The 15,014-nt window shown below is 39.9% G+C and overlaps 1 protein-coding gene across 5 annotated transcripts in view; it reads left to right on the top strand.

Annotated features, from left to right (window-relative positions):
• The window catches only part of BICD1 (BICD cargo adaptor 1), a 186,916-nt gene that overhangs the window by 85,704 nt on the left and 86,198 nt on the right, over window positions 1-15,014 (top strand). The window lies entirely within an intron of this gene.

The following is a 15,014-nucleotide window of genomic DNA, read 5'->3' as shown; positions in this document are numbered from 1 at the left end:
GGGATCTCAGTACGAAAGGCACCCAATGCTTAAAGCTGGTTAACTAATTTACTCAATAAAGGACGGAAATCCTTTATTGCTATCCTCCAAGAGAGTGATAGCAATCTTGCATCCCTCTTGATGCTGGGACCCCACCTGCTGTGGCATTGGATGAGCCCTGGGTGGCTCATGGCACGCTGTGTCATTCCCATCCATGGTGAGCGTCACCAGCCTTTCTGCTCACCTGGTACTCTTATAGGGTCTTGATCATAATACTTGTTCATCAATCACTGATAGCAGTCAGGTTTGGAAGGTGGACTTAGCTTTGAAAAGTCCCTTGGATAATATGCTCCACTACCTCATATCAATAAAATTCTAGTTCTTGTACAGGTGCACATAATATTTCAAGGACAAGACAATGCTCTATACATATACTTACAATTGAGTATACATTGTATTTATACATGTTGATTATCTATGCATTGACTATGTGTACGCAGTTTAATTACACTATTGTGTAGAGCGGTCACACAGTATCTGTGATACGGAGGCATACACTGGGGAAGTGGTGGCTACTTTGCCATGGCTGGTTGGTATCACAGGCTACCCAGGGCACACCTGCGTATGTGAGAAGGAAGCAAGTGTGTGGGTCACTAACTCCTTGTACCACAGTCTGCTGCCTATATCACTACAAAATTGAAGAATGAATAGAAACTTGTGAATTGTGATGTACGCCTTTCAGCAAAATACCAGCTGTGTTAGACTCATTTGCCCAGTGAAGCCAGTGTAGTTCAGGTAGTATGAAGAGGCCTTGTAATGAGTTGTTAATGTTGAAGAGGTATACTTTTTAAAAAGAAAAAAAAAAGCCATCTCCAAAGTGAGGCGAACTGTTAGTGCTTCTGGAGACCTTATTGGAGGGGGTAGGTGATACTCATTTTACAGAATCTTTAAGATGCCTGACTTCTACCTACCAGCACTCATTCTGTTATAGATTTCATTCACTCACACTCTCATATGTGCATATTTTCAAGAACCAAGACATGTATGTGTGCACAAGTAGTCATGTCAGGATCATTTGTGTGACATGGGACAGGGGACACTGGGTACTCATCGTGTGTCTTGAATTCTTATTGACTGATAATGACAAACTGGTTTTTGACTGTATGCGTTAGGAGCGGATGGTGGTTTTGATATTGTGCCTCATATTTTGTTTCATTCCTCCACAAAAATTCTGAATTTCACACTTCTCTCTTTCCTAATCTGTATATTTTATGGCTCCAGTCCTGTTCTTCATTATTTTGACACCTTATCTTTAGGTCAGTTTGTTCTTCCTTTTCTTTTATGTGAAACCGCATACATGGCACTCTGTAGCAAATAACTGCTAACTTTCCTTTTAACCCCTGTTCTGCTGTTTCTTATGGTGTGCATGTGAGCACGTGTGCACACATACACAAATATTTCCCTTTGTACTTCATTCATACCGATCTTAATGCTTTTGGTTTAAATCTCTTCAGAAGAGTAGGAAATCATTCACCTTAACCATTTGTGGAAGGCATTGATATTTGCATTCTGATGTTGCAACTGCGCAAATGGCCATCTGACTTGCACTGGAATACATTCCTTTACAGTTTGCTAAGTATCAAGTTCAGAGATGTGTGAAAGCTTCCTTTCTGGAAAAGAAAAGGAAAGCTCCGGCATCCGGTGCCGCGACAGATTTAGCTTGCTAGCTAAGCACTCCCTCGCTGCCTGCTGACTGGGGTGTTCTCCTGTCTGTGTTGCTGATCCTCTGCTCTGCGGGAGCACGGGCATCGCTCCCACAGACGCACGTCAAGGGAGGAAAGAAGACTTTTTTTCATTTCACAAAAAATGCTGTTGTGAGAAGGAAGACTCTAAAGGGAAAATTCTGATGATGCTGGTGAAGTAGTTTGAAAGCCTCTGTGAAAATAGGACTGCCTCTGAAAGAGCTGAGATTGACAGGTTTTGCTGATTTTCAGAAGTTAGTTGTTTAAATTGTTTGCAATTTGCTTGCAATTTCCACATGAGCAAATATAGTGAATCAGGAGCCAGAATACAGTATATCATCCAGAAATAAATACCAAGGGGTGAAATCTGGGCTCCGCTGAAGCCAATGAAAGCTCTGGTTACTTTCTCAGTAGAACTAGATAAGTCATGGGTGCTTGATTTGCATATTCTTATGCAATTATTTTATAGTCTGGAAGATAGGTCACCCTGAGACAAAGCTGCTGACAAAGCAAAACCGTATTATCCTCTTAAATTTGTTATCAATTGCAAATTGCTTACTGGGAGACAACTTATTTCACAAATGGGAGTTTTCACCACCAGGCAGTATTATGTATTTAACACTGTGTCAGAGAACAAGGCAGAAACTCCTTAAGATACCTGTTTTGGCTGAGGCAAGATGGGTACATCCTATAAACGTGCTTGCAACCCTGGAAGTTGCCTGCTGATTCCTGACTTCGCTGGTTTGTGTGTGGTTTTCAAACCCCATCCTCGCTGCAGCCACCACCTTCTGTATTCGTACAGTAAAAGGAAACTAGTGCTAGGGACAGCTGGGTCCTTAGGCAAAAGCACTGGGACAGCGACACCTGGACAAATGGCTTAGATTGGATGTTTCTTGCTTATTAAAGCTAAATCTGATTGGACTATTGCCTTTTGCTTATGTTGGGGTGGTACATGGGAGCCTGATCAGTCTGGAGCCCCGCTGCACTAAGACAAGTAGGTATACAAATGCAGAGGATGGGGCATGGTCTGCTGCCTTCAATTTATCGTCAGGTTGGCTTTAGACAGGCACACTTGGTGTGAATGCAGTAGTACTTGGAGGAGTGCCAGGCCACCTACCTTCTCATGCAACTTCATGTGTCAGGCAAGTCCCTCTTCTGGTGAATAGATCTGCTGGTCAGCAGTGTACACCAAGCTCCTTTCTTCACTATCTTTACTTTGATTGAATAAATGAGCAGTGGGTTTTTTGTTGCTTTTTTTGTGGGGTTGGGTTTGTTGTGGTTTTGGTTGGGATATTTTTTTACCCTATACAAAATGAATTGAAGATCCCTATGGACTACAGTGGGGACAATTTATAGCAATCCCATTCTTTTTCCATTCTTTGATTCTCTCTCTCTCTCTTTTTTTTTTATATTAAGTAGGCAAGCTGTTGTTGCTGTAACATGATTATCAGTACCACCATATGCCTTAAAATCTCACTTGCTCTGGAGGCATGAGATTATCCAGCACTTGCAGTAAGCACCCAGCTGCAATAGCATTGTGTGAAACAGGTGTGTGCGCTGCATTGATCAATGCTAATGGAAGCATAAAGTTCCCCATGGTAAATCTGTGGCTGGCAGCACTCTAATTAAACCTTCCTTTGAAAATAAATGAGAGGTCTGTAATTTTGGCCTCTTGTTCTGAAGGGCATGCTTTTATGTAGAGATTTTTCCAACTTAAATTTTGAGGAGGTTTTATAAATGCCTAAAGCAGAAGAAATGTCTGAATTATCTTTCTTTCTCATTTTAAACCTTTGGTTTAGAAGTTATTTTTCTAAAAGCTAATGTATTCCTTCCCCCCCAGGAACTTAAATACTCCAGCTCTAAGAACTGGAACATGGAGCTCTCTATTGTTGAAGCTACTTGTGCTAAGCCCAACTCCGGTTGCCACACGCTGACATTAAGTATGTCATGTGGTCACAAGGAGAGAGTCTATTCTTATTAATCACCTATGGAGTAGTCAGAACTGCTGTGCTGTCAATTCGTAGAAAGAACTGCAGAGAATAGGAATATAAGTGATCGCAGACAAATTAAGACTTTAAATTTAATAAGCATGAGTACTTTAGTGAGGTATACAAGAAACATGTATTCTGTAAGTATAGTTTTTCATGAGATTTTAGCAGTTTAGAAGATCTTTTACTGCCTTGACTGCTATAGACCTGAGCTAAGTCTTGCCTAGTTACTAGGACTTTGGCTTAGACTAAGTTCCTCTCTCGGGGACTGATTTTTTGACTGCTGCAATAAAACTGGTTGAGAGTGCTACTGTTGCAAATAAGCAAAAACCAAGGTCAGTTTGTGCTTGAAATCAACTCTCCCAATGTTGACATTTCTATGTCTCTATATGCTCCATTATATTTAAATAATCAGATTTGTTTATTAGAGTAAAGCCAAAATGGTCTTGCTTTTGGTCGTCTTCATTTCTAGACTGGTGTTGAAGATACCTAAGAAAATGACCAACCGTGAGTCATAGCTCTTTCAACTGTATGGTCCATGAGAAATGATGTGTATACCAGTCCTTCCAATATATGGAATTGCTCCCATAATCATAACATAATTTAGTTTGGAAGGGGTTCCTGAAGATGATCTTGTCCATCCCCTACTTGAAGCTTAAAGTTAGGTGTTGCTCAGGGTCTTGTCCCAAACAAATTTTGAAAGTCTCCAAGGATGGAGATTACCCTGCCACTCTGGGCACTTATTTTGGTGCTGTGCCACTCTCGGGGTGAATTTCCCTTTGTCTTGTGAGAATTTCCTCAGTTTCAGGTTGTGACCATTGCCTCCTGTCGTTTTCCTGTGCACCTCTGAGAAGGGTCTGACTCTGCCTTCTCTATCCCTCTTCAGGCAACAGAAGAATGCAAGTATGTCTCCCTTTCCTTAACCTTTTCTACTTGTGCTGAACAAACCCAGTTCCCTTAGCCTCTTCTTGTATGCCATGTGCTCCAGATCCCCAAACATCTTAGCCTTTGACCTACCTTAATCCGGGCAGTAAAGCACGTACTTTGGCATGAAAAGTCTCAGACTCCAAGCGTCAGTGAATGTTGGGATTAATCCAAAAGTCAGTTCTCTCTCAAGCAGAGGTCGGCTGTAGACATACAGAGATTTCCTCTTCAGGAAAACTTTCAGGCACTCCCAGCAATGAAAGTCACTTTGCCTTCCTGACTGCTGTTCTTCCTGGGCTGTTCGTTTCATAGAGCTATTGATAACGAGCTTTAAATAGGGCCCATTGCTGTGCCTGTAGAGTTAGGTCTGCTCCTTCTACTCCCATGCACTGCTTTGCATTTAGTAACATGCTTTTAATTTACTATTTGATCGCCCATGGCTGCAAAAGCTATCTGCAACTCTTTACAGTCAGCTTTGGCTCCTACTTCCCCAAATAGCATGCTACTGGGTGGCTCCGTAGTGTGAGCCTTTGCCCGTGCTGGGAGTGGATCTCCTGAGAAGCCCATCTGAATGCAGTTAGCTCAGCAGGTCTGTGCTTGGGTCATATTCCAAGCAGGATAATGAAGAACTAGTCATAGCCAGTTTGGTATTTTCCATCACAGACATGGAGCCATTATGCTCAGCCTGTTGGGGAGGGGGGAAAGGCATTAAAAGAGATGCTTCTTTTTGAGTGACAGGTAATCCCCCTCTTTTCTCCCATTCCATTTACAAAAACTGTAGAAACCAGTCTCTTGAGAGGTGCATGAAAAGGTTCAAAGAGGATTGCAAATTGTTGGAAAAAATAGCATTTATGAGGATGGGGATGTTAGTTTTTACCTCTGTAGATGCTGATTGTGTCAATTCTCTTCTTCCCCTGCATTTGGGGACCCCATCTAGCTGGTGACTCGTTGAGATAGACAAGCCACAAAGACATATTTTGAAAAAGTTTGAGAAACACAAAGAAGGGTAGAGCAAGTCTTTATGCTTGTCTCTAAATGTCAGTTCAAGGATAAGATACCACTGCTTTGATTGTCTGAGACTTTACTCTGGGTCCAGAAAATACCTTAAAGGAGATATGGGTTTTTTTTTTTTTTCCTTCTCTGTGACAATGTGGAGAGCAGAAATGCCCATTTTGGCTTCTAATTTCTTTTGTTTGTATGACAAAGAGAATTATTCTGAGCATAACAACTTCTGCCCAAGGGTGACATTTTACAGTGCTTTGAAGACAAGATTGTACCTGTATTACTTCTTATTCAAGAAGAGGTGTTTCCTGTTCTTAGAGAAGAAAATCCTTCATTCTGCTGCTTAGCAAAAATACTACCACTTACGATATACTCAGGATATATAGTTTTAGATCTCTGCTTTTTGTTATTGAAAGAAAATAGTGCAAGACATTAAAAGAAGAGGATCTAAATAAAATGGATGTTTTATTGCTTCCAGGATGTATGTAAACACAGTTGTGTTTTGCAGCAGAATACCATTTCCTTCAAAACTTGAGACCAAATCTCGGAATCCCTCCTAAAGTGAGGCCCAGCTAGTTTAAAGCTTTCAGGTGATTCAGTAAGCAGGTAACCTACAGGTGCATAAGTAGTTCTGAAAGTTAGCACAAACCTAGTATTATGACAATAAAATTACAGTTTTCTACTCATCATTTTTTTATATGTGTTGAGGCATACTCCTTACATCTGCAGCAGATACTGATACAGGATTTCTCCACTGCTTTTTTTACTCTAATGTGCAAAGAGCGTTATCTTCTAAGAAGCAGCTTTCTCTTTCTTTGTTCCATCCAACTTCACTGGTTGGCGTGCATCTGTGTCTAGGACGTCCTTACTCCTTATTTCCTCCCTCCTCTTCTAGAAAAGGCGTTCTGGGCATGCAGCCTCTGCTTCCTTATATGTGGCTCTGAGATAGTCCTAATTTGGTATAACAAAGAGTCCTTCCTTCCTCCCCTTTACAACTGGAGATAATCTTTCTATACTTACAATACTACCCTCGAAACTTCTCTCCAGCAGAAAACTACGGCAAAAGTAGTAGCAGCAGCGTAGAATGCAGTTGGTATTCTCCATGAGTTGTTTTTATTATTCACTAGCAACATGACTTTGCTTAGACCACTCCTAAAATGCACTGTACATGCGCTCTCACTACGGAATGTGAGTTTACATATGGGGAGCTATGTGAAATAACTAGAATGTTGTGGCAGGCCAACTCTTAAAGAATTGGATTTTGGCACACATTCTTTGCAGCTTTATTCAAGCAAGCGCAGGAGAAAGAATTGCAATTCTATCTCTGCCATTTCATAGTTAGAAAAACAGAAAAAAGAAAAGCAGTCAGAAAAGCAAAAAAACCCATTAAGTTTTAGTTAAACATAGGATTTTGCCATTTACTGCAAAGCTAATAGAGCTTCCATGGAAGGCATGTTCCATCTCAGACTTCAGACACATTTTGTTAAAAAAAGAATATCCTTGATAGCCTTCCATGTTTGTTCTGGTAATGCTTCTATTGGTTTAACTGGGATTTTGTAATAGCTGGAGGTTGGCCTGATAATGGTATAAACTCAGGTAAACACCAATATAGATATTGGTGCAAATTTTTAAGCCGCTTCATGGTTCATTCATGATGTGTGAATTATTTTGTTTATAGAAATAATTTAATTACTGGCCATATTAATTTTGAACAGAGCTGCTTTAAAATTACCAGCATGAACCTAATTAGTTGTGTTGTAGATAAGTGGTGCTCTTTGTTACAAGCTTCCCCTTTCTTGTGTTTTCTGTGCCTGGAGGGAACGCTTAGGACAGGGAATTTAAATCCTCATCTAGAGTGCTGTTAAAGGCAATTAAATGGAAATTCTTATTCACTCCCTCTTTTACTGGATTGCTGATGAATAATGGAGGTTAGTATTGAATGTTCATTTTCATGGTAGTGCTTTCTTCTTCTTGTCTATGAATATTTCCTAACCATCGCATTTAGGAATATTTTTGTTCCTTATTTATAAAAAAGCAGCATGGTTGCCTAGGGCCTCACACCGTGGCATATTGATTGAAATCAGCACAATATGTACTGGGACTGCAGAAGCATGGCAGTCTCTGTAGCTGAGTTGAATGTAAATGCTCATTTCCCCCAGTACTTTCTGAAGGCTTTGTTGATTAGCATCTGATATATGAATTTCAACAGGCCTGTAGACACTGTAGGGATCTATTGAGAACAAACAGAAGACGTCCACATTGTACATGCTTTTATCCAAAGCTTCCTTGGGGAAAGGCTATGATTTGTTTACATTTGTCCTACTGTTCTGCATCTGTAAACAGTCTCGGTATTACTTATGTTTTCCATATATCTGATCTCCTCAGTATTGCTGGCTTACGTAAAACCTCTAGCACGTTGGTTTGCAAGTCTTTTTTGCAGGTTAAAACTCTCATGCAGTGTCCTGGTTTCAGCTGGGATAAAGTTAATTTTCTTCCTAATAGCTGGTACAGTGCTGTGTTTTGGATTTAGGATGAGAATAATGTTGATCATACACTGATGTTTTAGTTGTGGCTGAGCAGTGCTTCCAATAGTCAAGGACTTTTCAGCTTCCTATGCCCTGCCAGCAAGAAGCAGGGAGGGGGCACAGCCGGGACAGCTGACCCAAACTGGACAAAGGGGTATTCTGTAACATATGATGTCTTGCTCAGTACATAAACTGGGGGGAGTTCGCCAGGGGCAGTGACCGCTGCTCGGGAACTGGCTGGGCATCGGTGAGCAGGTGGTGAGCAATTGCATTGTGCATCACTTACTTTGTATATTCTTTTATCATCATCATTATTATTATTATTATTATTATTATTATTATTATTATTATTATTATTATTATTTTCCCTTCCTTTTCTGTCCTATTAAACTGTATTTATCTCACCCCACAAATTTTACTTTTTTTTTCCCCTGATTCTCTCCCCCGTCCCACTGGGGTGGGGGGGAGTTGAGCGAATGGCTGTGTGGTGTTTAGCTGCCTGCCGGGTTAAATCACAACACGCAGATATTAATGTACACGACTTTACCATTGCACCAGCATTTGCATTATTATTGAATTGAGTTGATTAAGTAAGCTGGTATTTAGAAATAAAGTTAAATGCTTTTTGCCTTTAGGCGGTAATAAAGTAGCTTCTTCAGGTAACATTTATGGATTTATCATAGTTACCTATACTGTGCTCATAACTATAGTATATTGTATCTCAGATCATGAATGGGTGTATTATAACAGTCCTTTTCACTGCGTAGCAGATACTGTCCTCTACATTTTTCAAACGGGAGGTTGAGGAACAATTTCCTTAAGGTCATGTCAAGTGTCTGTAGCAAAGCATGAATTGAAACCAACTGTCCCTTAAAGTTTAATTTTCACCTTTTTCAGAAGGTGGACCGATCTCATAACAACAAATAAGGAAACCGCAGTTTGTCAGCTTGCTTCAAACTGAGTATAAAACACTTAGTGTTTTTTCTCCAAGATGGGGCATATGAAGTAAATGGTATGTTGTTACATTGAAATAAAAAAACAAAACACAAACACACGAAAATCTCTTTCATGTTGTGTGGCATAGAGCATAAAACTGATCATCCTGAGTCTGGAAATTATGAAATGACCAATGCTTAGACAGTTGCTTGGGTACAACTGAATTTTGATCAATTATCTCATATTCTTTTTGACCAGGAGACTAATTAAGCTTAGGAACTGTGTTTGCCGTTCTGAGTTGAAAGAGGACTTAGTGATGGGATCCAGCATCCTTTTATCTTCTACCTCTCTGTAGGAGAGTCCAGTATCCTGCTTTCCTGAACTTAGGAGGAATTAGACAAATGGAACGCTTCTGTAGCTGTAAAACAAGAAGCTGTTTTCAGCTAGCCTGTCAACCCAAAAGTTCATGGTCTAGTTTTCTTGCCTATATGCCCATGCTGATTCAGGCTGTGTTCTCAGTCTGCTTCCCTGCGTGGGCTATCCATCTCACACACACGCAATACCTATTAAATTCCTTCTTCTCTCATTATTTTGACTAAACATGCATCTGTCTGTGTTTTGATTGCAATATGCCTATTATTCGTATCTGAAGGCTTTCAACCCTCCAGTATTGGATTCCAAAAGGAAACCTATTGACCTCTCTCAGCTGTCTTAAATGAACATCAGGAGGTCATGTCAACTACATAAAGATTTAATCTAAATTATGAATAAATTTTAGAGGCATAAAACTTTCCCACTTTTTAAGAAAACAGGTGTAATATAACTGGAACCCATCAGCCACTTCTGCGAGGGTGGTGGTGTTTGCTGTTGCACTGCAACGCTGCCAAGAAACACAAGTCAGGTTTAGATTCAGTGCCACCTACTGTGTTCTTCAAGAATAAAACACGGCCGTTGTCCAAGATGCTGTGCAATCTGCGTACCCAAAGTGTGAGGGAGCAGGGAATGACAAACAGCCAAGTGATCAGAACAGAGCACGGAACATATGCCTGTAAGAAAGCCCACGGAGAGAGAGATTCCATTTAGGCTGAATGCTGGCTTGGGTTTACCAGCAAAGAAACTGCTATGCGCAGGTTGATTTCAGCAGTGTTCAGGTGAGCAGTGTGTAAAATATTGGAGGTAACTTAAGGAAATTATGTGTCTAAATGGAGCCACATCACATCTTATGGCGGGGGGAGCAGTTTTGTACCAGCTGGTGTTGAGGGAAGGGCTACAGCCTGCTCAGCCACTAGCCCCCCTGCTCAGCCTTGCCTAGGGGATTTCCTTACAGACCTATGCCTGCCACTGATTGCTCCTTAGTAGAAAAATGTCAGAGAACCTTGAGCTGTGGTTAATAAATTGTGAAGGAAAAAAATACATAGTAAGCTTCATTAAAAAAAAAAAAATCTCATATTTGAAAGAGAGAGATGGAATTGCAAGCGACTAAGGTAATGTTAAGTGATAAGTGGGCATTCAAGCTGTGTCACGAAATAAGGCCTGTCCCTGACATTAACCCCAGTGAGGCATCTCTAGCAAAGACTTCCATCTGTGGTGCCATACTGACAGTTACCGAGGAAATATGCTACCCTCTTGAATAATCCCAAACTGCTTTTTCCCTCCTTTTGTGTTAGGAATGTGGAGGTAACTAATACATAATACATTCCGCTTTGCAGCAAGTTAGCAGCTGAGATAGGTAATCATTTGAACAAGTTCAATGTTTTTGCATTATGCATCAGAAAACCCACATTAAGTGTCAAAGCCATAAAGGTAGGCTGCCTGCTCATGCTGATAGCAATCAGGTCATGTTTTATTGCTTATTAATCATCACAGTCTAGAAGGGTGAGTTTCTGTGCAATACTTCAGAATTCCTGCCCCAGGAGGTGGCTAGTAAAAATAAAACTGAAACTCAGAAATAGCATCCTTCATTACCTACTTATGTTTTTAACTGATCTTTTGTATATGTGCTGCTTTCTGCACCTAAATTAGACATCTAGCTTATTCTCTTTTTTCCTTTTTTTTCAAGTGCTAAATATAATTTTCGTTTTACAGACATCATTTCACATCACTCACTGCACATTAGCTTTCTATTGCTGTTTATATTTGTCATATAAATATTCTTACATATGTTGTTTGGAACAGTCATATTTTTCTATTGCATTTTTATAAATCTGTGCCCGTTTTATTCTCTGCATCATTTCTTTCATGCTAGTTTGCTTCTGACACTGGAATTTCTATCTGAGGTTATTTAGAGTTCAGTGGCAAATGGCCTTTTCCTCAAAAGTTACACCTTTCTCCATGATCAGACTGACGTCTTACCTGTGTGCGCCCACTGTTGCCATCCTTTATCATGCGCTGAAACAAATATTGATCATTATTTTATCGTTCTCAAAGTTCAGATTTTAAGACACCCCTAAAAAGTTGTGATACTGTTATACAATTCTCAGGTCTCAGAATATATAGACAGTGTTTAATTGCATCTTGTTACTCAGCTTTTATGACCAACTTACAAAAAAAGTATCTCCTAACTCAGTCAACAGCATCCATTCAAGCAAAGTCTTGAGAGAAGTGATGGGACTAGTATAAGGTGAAATTCAGACCGGTCTCTGTTAGGACAATCTTTGTAGCTGACTTCAGCTTTTGTGCCTACACTGGGAGGGGGTTTCTCAACAGAAGCTATAAAGGGCTATACAGCCCTCTCTGAGTCCCAGTTTGAATTTGGAAGACGATGTGCTTTGTCAGAAAAGCTCTGCAACGTGATTGCTGAAACTAAGAGCCACTAAGGGACCAGCAGTGATTTCTAAGTGGTTTTAATGAGTAGTCACACAAAGCAAGGCAGCACCATACTGAAAAGAACTGCAGTAATTAACTAATAAGCCTACAAGATACAGTACAGCACCAATCCAAAATACTATCCTAGAAACAACGCAAGTGAGTTGGGCACCATCCCTACAGTTACAACCACAGGTCTTTGCTTCTGTGGTTACTTCTTCGTGGTTCGCTCAGAGAACTCTGCTGCCTACATTGATGTACTTGTCCCAATCCAGTTGAAAAGATAGAAAAGCATGGAAGACCCTGGCTCTGCTTTTGCCATCCTGGCATCACCTGAAATTTGGTTTAGGGAGAAGCTGGTGTGGTACTGATATAGGTTACAAAGTACTTTTAGGCAGGAGCAGCATCTCTCCAGGAGCCAAGCTATATACCTTTACTATAAATATCTGACCAAAATATTGATATCTTCTTTAATGGTGAGCATGGGGACCACCTGCTCTGCATTTGCATGGTACTTCTTCCTCTCCCTTGGTGTCACGTGGTATCAAAGGAAAACTATTTCCCCAGTCAGGCTTCTGTAGCAGACTGGTATTTTCCCATATATGATACCATAAGATATGTTTAGCAAACCCGTTTGTATCTGACACTTGACCCAAACACAAGCAAACTTTCTTTAGCCTGCAGTCTATGTTGCCACCTTCTCATGTTTGACCTTCATCTGCTGTTTCTTCCTTCCGAACCTGATGCCAATGCCAGCTGCATCCGGCTCACACATATTAATGCCTGTGTTTGTGCCAAATGCTCCTACAGTTTGTATCTCATCCGTTACTGGCCCTTACCAATGTGGATTTCCCAGCTCCTGGGGACCTTTTGACTCTTTCCTGTCCAACGTGTTCAGGAGGTAATTGTGAAGGCTGAAGTGGGCTGTTCCAGCTCTCCCAGGCTCCAGCCCATTCGTGCTGCTGGCTGAGCGGGGGTGTTCGTGCAAAGTGCTGGTGTGAGGCGTGTTGTCGCATCCAGGCCTGGAAACCCGTGGTTGTTGGAAGACAGTTGTGCCTGTTACAAAGTTAGTTGACCTGAAAAGTTTTTCAGGTGGCTAACTTTTCCCACTACAGGGCTGGCTTCAGTGAAACAAGTGTGCACAGTTAATTGAAATATCTATATCACAGCAAGGCTATAAGGTTTTATAAATAGTAAACATATTAGGCAAATTACGAAAATATAAAATCAAAGTAGAACAAATATCTGGCTACCAGCTGAAAAACATTGATGTATGGTTTAATTTAAAAGTGATCAATCTCATGGAAGGCCTTAAGTGGGTATGTCTGGAAAGTTTAAACTTTTTGGTGTTCTATACAGACCATGAAATACAGAAGCAGGACCTTTTGCTTGCTTTTTAATTAAAAGACATCTCGTGTTCCTCTCCTTGTTGCATGGATCTGCATAATTTCTCTCGATATGGAAAGAGAATTACACTTCCTTTCTTTCCTTCCCCTGATTTTTAACCTATTGATAGCAGTTTAAGAAAGAAATTGTATAGTATAATATATAGTAATGTTCAAATTTGGTTTCATAGGAAGAAATGTTTAAATCATTTTCTCTGACGTTTTCTGTAGTCATAGGTACAAGGAAATGTTAAGTACACGGTAATTTTCTGTTATGCTATTCACCCTCCCCAAAATCTGTATTCATGGTCATTCTCAAGCATCACACATGCTAAAATGCACCTTCAAAGTACGTTTGAGGAAAATACGGTATGCACCTGGAAGGCCATCTTCTCTGTGTACTGGTATTTACCCATAGTGCTTTAACTAGAGTTCTCTGGTAGAGAGGGCTCTACCTCCCATTTCTTCATGAGCTTCTCCAGCCCTGTCAGTCCTACCTGCTGTTCTGCTGTGTTTTGATCTTTCCCCTGGATACGTGGCCTTTACATTTGTCCTGTAGGGTCTTTATTAGACTGGTGCTTTTTGCTCAGTCTCAGATTAGGAACAGTGAGCCAGTGAATATAAGTATGTAGAGTAAGATATAATTTATTAGTAGTGTTCCTGAAACAGTCATCTTAGATTCACAGATACAGAGACTGAATCAGTGCTTAACAGTTTCATTAAATTGAATTTCTTGTTATTTGGAAAATCCTATTTGGCAAGTTGCTGATGCTTGCTATTTCAGTAACTTGCAGTCTTTTGAGAAGACAGCTGGGTTAATACATTATTGAATATTTTTAGAATCCTTTAATGCTGAGTTCACAGGATTCTCTAAGTGAAGTAGACTTAAAAGCTAAAAAGTTTTTGAACAGGGTTTTGCTTTGAAGTTTCTAAGGGGCTGCTTCAGTTCTAGTGCCAGTAAAACCTAGAACGTGTTCTGAAAGGCTATAAATAGCGGCAGTAAAACAATGGATTTCATTTGGCAAGTAGTTCTTATCGATAGGAAGGCAAAGGAGGCCACTGCTTACAGTGGGTACAAATGTATACTCTGCTTTGTGGTTTCATAGGACTGGGTAGAAATTAGGCTTTTGGGGAGAATTTCCCACTGAAAGAACATATATTACCGTTACTTATATCTTTCTCTTCTATATTGGGGAAAAAATTAAAAATCATGGTCTTTCAAACACACTCTCTTTGAATTAAGACATATGAAAGAGCTTTTGCCTATGTTAGGCTAAATATTCTTAACATTAGAGGCCACCTTTTAGCTTTTTTTCAAAATTAGGCCATGTCATTTTCAACCAAATGTCTGTTTTTAAAGGTAATACAAACAAAGCAGGTTTTGCTTTTATGTATTATTACTATTGTTATTTTTATTTATATATCGTTTTGTGTTATTACATTATTTTTTATGTTATTATATTATTACAGGTTTTTCCTCTCTGTCTTTTATAGCTAAATGATATCTCTATCACTTTTACTATCGTGGCTTGTACTTTGCTTTCTTCCAGTTGCTTCAGAGCTGTCCAAAATAATATCAGAAATTGTCACTGAGAAATACCGCCTTATTAAACTGATCGTTCTAAGCCAGTAACAAGAAGAGGAAGAGAATCACTGAAAATTACCTTTATATTTAGAAACTTCTTTAATACTTAAATATTGTTTATTTTCAGCAGAAGCAGAAAACAC

This window comes from Aptenodytes patagonicus, chromosome 1, assembly GCF_965638725.1.
Source record: "Aptenodytes patagonicus chromosome 1, bAptPat1.pri.cur, whole genome shotgun sequence".
Taxonomy (NCBI): Eukaryota; Metazoa; Chordata; class Aves; order Sphenisciformes; family Spheniscidae; genus Aptenodytes; species Aptenodytes patagonicus.
Note: the sequence above shows the minus strand (reverse complement) of the source record. Positions and strands in the feature narration are given on the sequence as shown.